At 42.2% G+C, this 7,945-nt stretch overlaps 1 pseudogene across 1 annotated transcript; it reads left to right on the top strand.

The window, feature by feature from the left end:
* Positions 1–288: 288 nt before the first annotated feature.
* LOC146619378 (rhomboid-related protein 4-like) lies at positions 289–7,723 on the top strand (annotated as a pseudogene). Its single transcript, XR_014906775.1, has 7 exons — positions 289–438; positions 1,963–2,275; positions 4,454–4,586; positions 4,730–4,818; positions 5,041–5,097; positions 7,338–7,481; positions 7,610–7,723. The product of XR_014906775.1 is annotated as a rhomboid-related protein 4-like (transcript).
* Positions 7,724–7,945: the final 222 nt, after the last annotated feature.

Below are 7,945 nucleotides of genomic sequence, written 5' to 3'. Positions count from 1 at the left end.
TGTCGACAAAGTAAAACAATCCCGTGAAACTTTATTTTTCTGCTGTATAGTTTTGTTACTAACCACGCAGTGGTTAGTGCCACACAGTAAGGTTGAATCCACCGGCCTGCCGGTGCTGTCTGTGTAATCTCTGGCCTGTGTGGGTTCTCTCTGGGTACTCGGGCTTCCTCCCACAGTCCAAAGACATGCATGCATAGGTCTGGTTAATTGGTGAGTCTAAATTGGCCTGAACTGTGAATTGTTGTCTGTCTTTATCTGTCATGTCAACAGTTCCTTTAAACCTCAGCTTTCAGCATGCAGAGGGGTTTCCAGGCAGGCCTCCTGCTCCTGCTTGTCCAGCTGTTCCAGGAGGGTCCGGGAAACATCCCAGCCATCACCCTGGCTGTCCTGGGATTCAATGTGTACCTGTACGTGTTTCCTCCTGCTCCACCACTGAAGGTAACTCCCCACTGTAACATTATTTTATATTATATAGATTTATGTCTATTTATGTCTGTCTCCACGTTGGGTGAGTGCTGAGTATTTGCATATGTGTGCATTGGAGGGGTGGGGGGGTCGTATCTGTGTGTGCCTGATTGTTTGTGTCTATATGTCAGGTCAGGTATCAGACGCCACCTCTCTAGGGACATCTCAGGCCCTCCAATGTATGGAGGGCTACACCCCCCCCCCCCCCCCCCCCGCACCACCACCATCACTTCCCCTGCCAGTGGGTGGCAGACGCCCTCAGACATCATCGAATGGCCGTAGCAATGGGCCAGACACCCCATACTCCCGTATCACCTCCCACAGGACACCCTGAGGGACACGGTTGAATGCCTTCTCCAAGTCCACAAAACACATGTAGACTGGTTGGGCAAACTCCCATGCACCCTCAAGTATCCTTGAGAGCATAAAGAGCTGGTCCAGTGTTCCACGACCAGGACGAAAACCGCATTGTTCCTCCTGTATCTGAGGTTTGACTGGCGGACAAACTCTCCTTTCCAGCACCCTGGCATAGACTTACTGAGAATTTGAGGTGTTTATTTACACACATCTCTCTAAAGGTCTCAGCCACAGCCTTTTATTTAGGATGAGGTCTAGACTTTGACTGGTTTATTGCAGCACCTTGATTCTTTTCTTTTGTTGCTTTGTTGTGTTGGGATCATTGTCCCGTTGCATGACCCAAAGCTTTAGACGTCTGACAGATGGTCTCACATATGACCCTAGAATACTTTAGTGTAGAGAAAAGTTCATGGTCTCTAGTCAATGACTGTAAGGTGCCTGGGTCCTGTGGCTAAAACACAAGTCCAACTCTCACTTGCTGATGATCAGTTAACCAATGACATTTGATAGCAGCACCTCTCTGCTACTTAAAGTGTACCTGTTGGGACAGAAATTAACCTGTCGTTTTATAATTAGTTCATGAACAAAACGTTGAGTGCAGCGATTGCATCTTAGACTGACTTTCTTCAGAATCAGAAGTTGTTTTTATTAGTAATAAGCAGGAGAACCAGAAAATGGCAGGCATTCGGATGACAGGCAAAAATATATAATTAAGTCATAAAAATTGAAGATTATCTTCCCGGTTGAAGAGAATCATGTCTTTAATGATGAAACAACGAGTCTGAACAAAAAATGGAAAAACCCTGAGGTGAACCTTTAAACAGAGAGACAGGCGAGAATTTTGTTGAATAATTTAGCAACAGAAAGAGGAAACTGGATTTAAAAAAAACAAACAGCCCACATGGCGGTGCTTCTGTGACAGCCAACACCTGCATGGCTGCAAACAGAACTGACAAACTGGTTTTTGTTCATGGTTTTTCTGCTGACGAATATAATAAAAGGTGTGCAGGAGCATTCTTCATACTGAACCATCAGCTGAAGCATCCTGCCTTCAAAGTCGCCTGTCAATGATTTTGGATTCACATTATTGATGTATTAAAAAGAATCAAAAGCATACGACTGTTTTTACTTTGTGTCCAGGCTTGCATGAGCCTTGATCAGGTGTACCGAAATAAAGAGTGGCGACGCCTCTTCCTGTCCCCCCTGCATCACATCGATGATTGGCACCTTTACTTCAACATGGCGTCCTTCCTGTGGAAAGGCATCAGGCTGGAGCGACGTCTGGGTGGACCTTGGTTCCTGTACCTGCTGTCAGTCTTCTTTCTGCTCACTGGATTGGTGTACCTGCTGCTGCAGGCGCTGATGATTAAGCTCATGGAGGGCACGGATTCTTCTGATCCATTATTGGAATATGTGCAGGCTTTCAGCAGAGAGTGTGCTGTCGGCTTCTCAGGTACAAACTCCCAGCAGTAGTAGTGATTCAAAGGAAGAAAATCTAGATGTATGTATAACAAGATAAGATAAAAAAGTACTTTAAGTAACTGTTAAATAAAAAAGCGAAGGAGTGATCCATCAGCACCAAAATTATCAGCATAAATTTTTTTAGACGTGATTAAATATTAACTTTTGAAGTATAATGTAAAATTTTGGTAGTTGAATGTGTTGATCTGTGGAACCAGCATCCCAATACAGGAAGTCTGGATTGGCTCTCTGTTCAAATAGACCAGTCACTGATCCTATGGGTTGTACCCGGTAGGCAGTGCAGAGCTTGGATGCAGATGGGTGAGGGCACTAAATTCTGACTGCCCCTGTCCTCCAGATGTCCACCCTGCCCTGCAGACCCGGGTAACCTTGCAGGCCCACTTTCAGGCCACCAACCACACCTGTTGGGGCAGCTCCCCTCTAGATCAGTGCTCTTGGAATATGACTGGGTTTAGTTTAGTGACCTTGTCCACAATAACATTTAAGTGGATACTGGTGAAACGTGAATAAACTCAAACACTAACAGAAACCAACTAAGACCAAGGATCCTAATGACCTCATACAAGTTAAAAATACAAAAACACAGATGAATAAAAGACAGCTAAAATACTTAAGAACAAAATGAATCAACTAGAAAAAAAACTAGAAACAAAAACAAAACGTAAATCTAAAAACAATAAAATATACAAAGGAGAAAAAAGGCCAAAGCCAAAAGAAATTTTTTTTTTTTTTAAAAACTATAAGAAACTCATAGTACAGAAATAATAATATACTACAATCCACTCAATAAGAATTCTAAACCGTGTCGGGAGTATCGGAGCAGTTGAGACACATTTTTTCTAAACACCGGGTGTCTCTAGCTTTTAAACCCCAAAACATGCGCCAAAACTGGTCCACCCCAAGGATCGGCTCCCCCGACACGAACAGAGTAACACAGTGTACGCTGTTAAGTGCCAGGAGGATTGCCAGGATTTATACATCAGGGAAACCAAACAACCTCTGGCAAAGCGGATGGCACAACACAGAAGAGCTACCTCGTCAGGACTCTGCAGTATATTCACACCTACAGGCCAGTGGACACTCTTTCAATGATGAGGATGTACACATCCTGGACAGGGAGGAACGCTGGTTTGAGCGAGGAGTCAAGGAGGCCATTTACGTGAAAAGGGAAAGACCATCTCTGAATCGAGGAGGGGGCCTAAGGGTTCATCTGTCACCATCTTACAATGCTGTGATTGCAGCCATTCCCCAACTCTCTGTGAATGGTACTCATGGCCATTGATCAGTGGTTGTTGATCAATGACCATGAGAATTTGCATAATTAAGATTAAGGAACTGACCTCCCAGCCCATTGTTCCTTCAGTGGGCTGGTTTCAGTCATTATGCAAATGTGCTGTTTATAAGATTGAAACCTGCAGTCAGCTGAGTCTGAAGACGTCACCTGGATGAGTGACGAAACGTTTCTCCCACAAAACGCTACGTCCAGATGAACACAATCAACTTTTGGAGATTTTCTTTCCTGGATGATTGAGAATGCATCAAGACGTAAAGAACCAGAACTAAACATGTCTGTGAAGGTTCTCAGTCATCCAGGTCATTGTAGTCTGTTAGACCTCTGCCTTACTACAACATACTTCAAATACAACGAAGGCTTCTACAGACAAAAACATGGCTGTGCCATGGGCTCCCCCGTTGTAGCCAACCTTTACATGGAGGAAGTGGAAAGGAAGGCTCTTGGCTCTTTCAAAGGAAGAGTACCCAGCCACTGGTACAGATATGTAGACGACACCTTAATTAATTACTTAATTAACACCATTAATATTTTGTAGTTGAATGTTTAAAATCCTGCAGCCACAATAAATCCAAGTTATAAAATCAAACAAATATATAAAATAAGTAAGTAAAAAATAGTCTATATTAAGCTAAATACACTAATTTAAACATAATAACTATAATACGTTGCCAGAAGGTGAAACTTTCATCTTTTAAAATGAGAAGATTTGCTGTTTTTCTTCCTCTCAGAGAAACTGAATTATTTTCATTCTTGGACTAAATATATATATTTTCACCTAAATGATTAATCAACTAATCATAACGAGATATTTATAACATTTTCCTTCCTTAATTTTACAACCACATCTGTTTGCAGGGGTCTTGTTTGCTCTGAAGATCGTCAATAACCACTTCAACCCCGGTGGTGTGACGTACGTTATGAATATTCGGGTGTCCAATCAGTTTGCTAGCTGGGTGGAGCTGGTGCTCATCTATCTAATCGCTCCTGGGTGAGAGACTGCTCCAGTCCAAGATGATCACTGAGAAAACAAAATCGATTTTGAAGCGTAGATTTGAAGGCAGCATCTTTTTTTATCTAAAACTGAGCAGATATTTTATCATCATGGTCTTTTTCCCTGCTGCTCTCTTTCAGGACCTCTCTGGTTGGCCACCTGGCAGGTGTCCTGGTGGGTCAGCTCTACACTGTGGGTCCACTGAAGACCATCATGGAGGCATGTGCAGGTCTGAATGCTGCTTTTTCAGTTTGTGTAGCGAATGAATTCTTCATTCTGCAAACAAATAAAACAAAATGATAAAATTGTGTTTTTTACACAGTCATGATCAGCAAACATCACATTAGCAGTTACAGCATGTTGTATTTGTTAACTGTGTGAGCCTGTGTGAAAGAAATCTTTAATACTTATATATGAACCTGAAAATGCTCTTTTCTCTCTCTCCAATCAGATATGATATCTTCAGATGGAGTTACTTCACGCCAGCGTTCATACTACAGCTTTTCAGGTACAACAGCAATGTTATAGAAAACATAAAGGATCCACTGTTTTATAGAATATGAAATAATCCAGTGAGAAAGACTGTTTGTTCAGTTTTCTGGTACAGCTTTTAAAACCTGGGTGCCCACTTTCTGAAAGACGAACCACTTTAGGATCCATGATGAGGTTGCCTCAATTTATCTTCAACACTTTATTATTGGAGATAAATTGTCTGAATTTCAGGAGTGGGACCATGCCTCCAAACACACCCCTTCCAGGTCTTAAATATATATGACAAGCTGTTCGCTCTTGTTTTCGTACCCAACCTCCCCCTTTTTCAGTTCTTTCACTTCTTCACTTCTCATTAGTACACAAGGATCTGCCGGGCCCTGGAGCCACCGCATGTGCCCATGAAGGCCTTCCACAAACCGCAGCTCAATTCTTGATCAAGCCATTCACCTTTATCTACCTAAAAACGCTGCCAAACCTAAGATTAGTGAATGTGCACCTTGCAGTCTTGGACCCTTTTTGCCTTCACAGCAGTCTGAAGAATTAAGGTCACATATTTATTGACTTATTTATTGATTGATTTCTCCTGTTTTGGCTTCCCTTCATTGGCTTCCTGTTAAATCCAGAATTGAATTCAAAATCCTGCTCCTCACATACAAGGTCTTAAATAATCAGGCCCCATCTTATCTTAATGACCTTGTAGTACCATATCACCCTATTAGAGCACTTCGCTCTCGCTCTGCAGTCCTACTTGTTGTTCCTAGAGTATTTAAAAGTAGAATGGGAGGCAGAGCCTTCAGTTTTCAGGCCCCTCTTCTGTGGAACCAGCTTCCAGTTTGGATTCAGGAGACAGACACTATCTCTACTTTCAAGATTAGGCTTAAAACTTTCCTTTTTGCTAAAGCATATAAGATAAGATAAGATAAGATAAGCTAGAACTTTATTAATCCCTCGGGTGGGTTCCTCTGGGAAATTCGATTTCCAAAAAAGCACAGCACCGACAGAAGTTACAGAGTTACAGAATATTATATATATATATACACACACACACACACACACACACACACACATATATATAAATACAGAGACAATATAAATAAAATATACAAAGGGGATAAATAGAATAAATAGGAATAAAAAATAAAAATACAAGTGAATTGCACATTTCAAGTATTGAGTCTATTGCACTGTTGACTATTTACAAAAGTATTGCACAAAAGGTATTGCACAGTGAGGTGAAGAGGCACTACAGCTTAGTTGTTCCCCCCTCCTTTGTCCTCCTATTTCCCCTCCCTCTCCCCTCCAGAGAGGAGTTAAACAGTTTGATGGCGTGTGGGACAAAGGAGTTTTTAAGTCTGTTAGTTCTTGTCTTTGGGAGAAGCAACCTGTCACTGAACAGACTCTTCTGATTGTTTATGGCCGTGTGCAGAGGATGCCCAGCATTGTTCATAATGTCCATCAGTTTCTTTAATGTCCTTTTCTCTGCCACTGTCACCAGAGTGTCCAGCTTCATGCCGACCACAGAGCTAGCCTTCCTGATCAGTTTCTCCAGCCTGGAGAAATATAGTTATATGGATATAGTTAGGGCTGGACCAGGTGACCCTGGATCCTCCCTTAGTTATGCTGCAATAGACGTAGGCTGCCGGGGGATTCCCATGATGCATTGAGTTTTTCCTTTCCAGTCACCTTTCTCACCCACTATGTATTAACAGACCTCTCTGCATTGAATCATATCTGTTATTAACCTCTGTCTCTCTTCCACAGCATGTCTTTTATCCTGTCTTCCTTCTCTCACCCCAACCGGTCGCAGCAGATGGCCGCCCCTCCCTGAGCCTGGTTCTGCCGGAGGTTTCTTCCTGTTAAAAGGGAGTTTTTCCTTCCCACTGTTGCCAAAGTGCTGCTCATAGGGGGTCATATGATTGTTGGGTTTTTCTCTGTATCTATGAAGCGCCTTGAGGCGACTTATGTTGTGATTTGGCGCTATATAAATAAAATTGAATTTAATTGAATAAACATCAGTGATGTGACTCTCATGTTGTAGATCTGGTGACTGTGGAGGCCATTCGAGTAAAACTCGCAGTTATGTTCAGGAGACCAGTTTGAGATGATTTGAGTGGATAGAGTTTATAGACACTCAGTACTTTTATTTTTATTAATTTTCTGTGTTGTAACCTTTTCATTTTTACCCAACGTTGCAAGATTTAAAAATTAAACTCAAGTTAGAAACTTTAATATTTTAGTGCACATGTGTGCCCGCAGGCTACAGCGGGACCAGACGAGAATACTTTGAAGAGCCTCGACCTGCGGAGGATCACACGTCTGATTATTCTGAGAGCTACATCTCAGGACTGACGGAGGAGGAGCAGATAGAGCTGGCCATCAGAAACAGTCTGAAACATCGAGGCAAGAGGCAGAAGTGACAGTCTTCTTTCACTGCTAAAATTAATACTTAATTTTATAAAATAAATTAGATACATTTGAGCCAAATTATATTTAAAAATTAAACATTTAGCTACAACTTAATTTTTCAGGACAAACCAGGCGAAGAGAAACCGAACATCACCCAGGAGACTCTTGAGGATCTCAGGAGGAGGCGGCTGAGGAGGTTTGAGCAGGAAGTTACCAACCAGAGAAGAAGATTGTAATGACGGATTTTTATTTTCCATTTTTGTTTTTTTTCTCATTTTCACTGGTTTAACTGGGAAGATGCCTCCCATCACTCTCCCTTGTTGCTGCGGGTCACATAAGAGGATTGAATCCAGTCTGATGTCTCATGAAGGTGCGGCCTGCAGCGGTCTTCGAACAAAGACTCCCTCCTAGTTTGGACTTCTTGTATTACTTGGTGACTTTGTTTTCTATTGCATGTC

The sequence above is a fragment of the Diplotaxodon limnothrissa genome, linkage group LG14 (genome assembly GCF_057381915.1).
Source record: "Diplotaxodon limnothrissa isolate DT_005_m linkage group LG14, D_limnothrissa_male_GT1.1, whole genome shotgun sequence".
Classification (NCBI taxonomy): Eukaryota; Metazoa; Chordata; class Actinopteri; order Cichliformes; family Cichlidae; genus Diplotaxodon; species Diplotaxodon limnothrissa.
The sequence above is the reverse complement of the archived record's forward strand: the minus strand, read 5'-3'. Positions and strand labels throughout refer to the sequence as shown.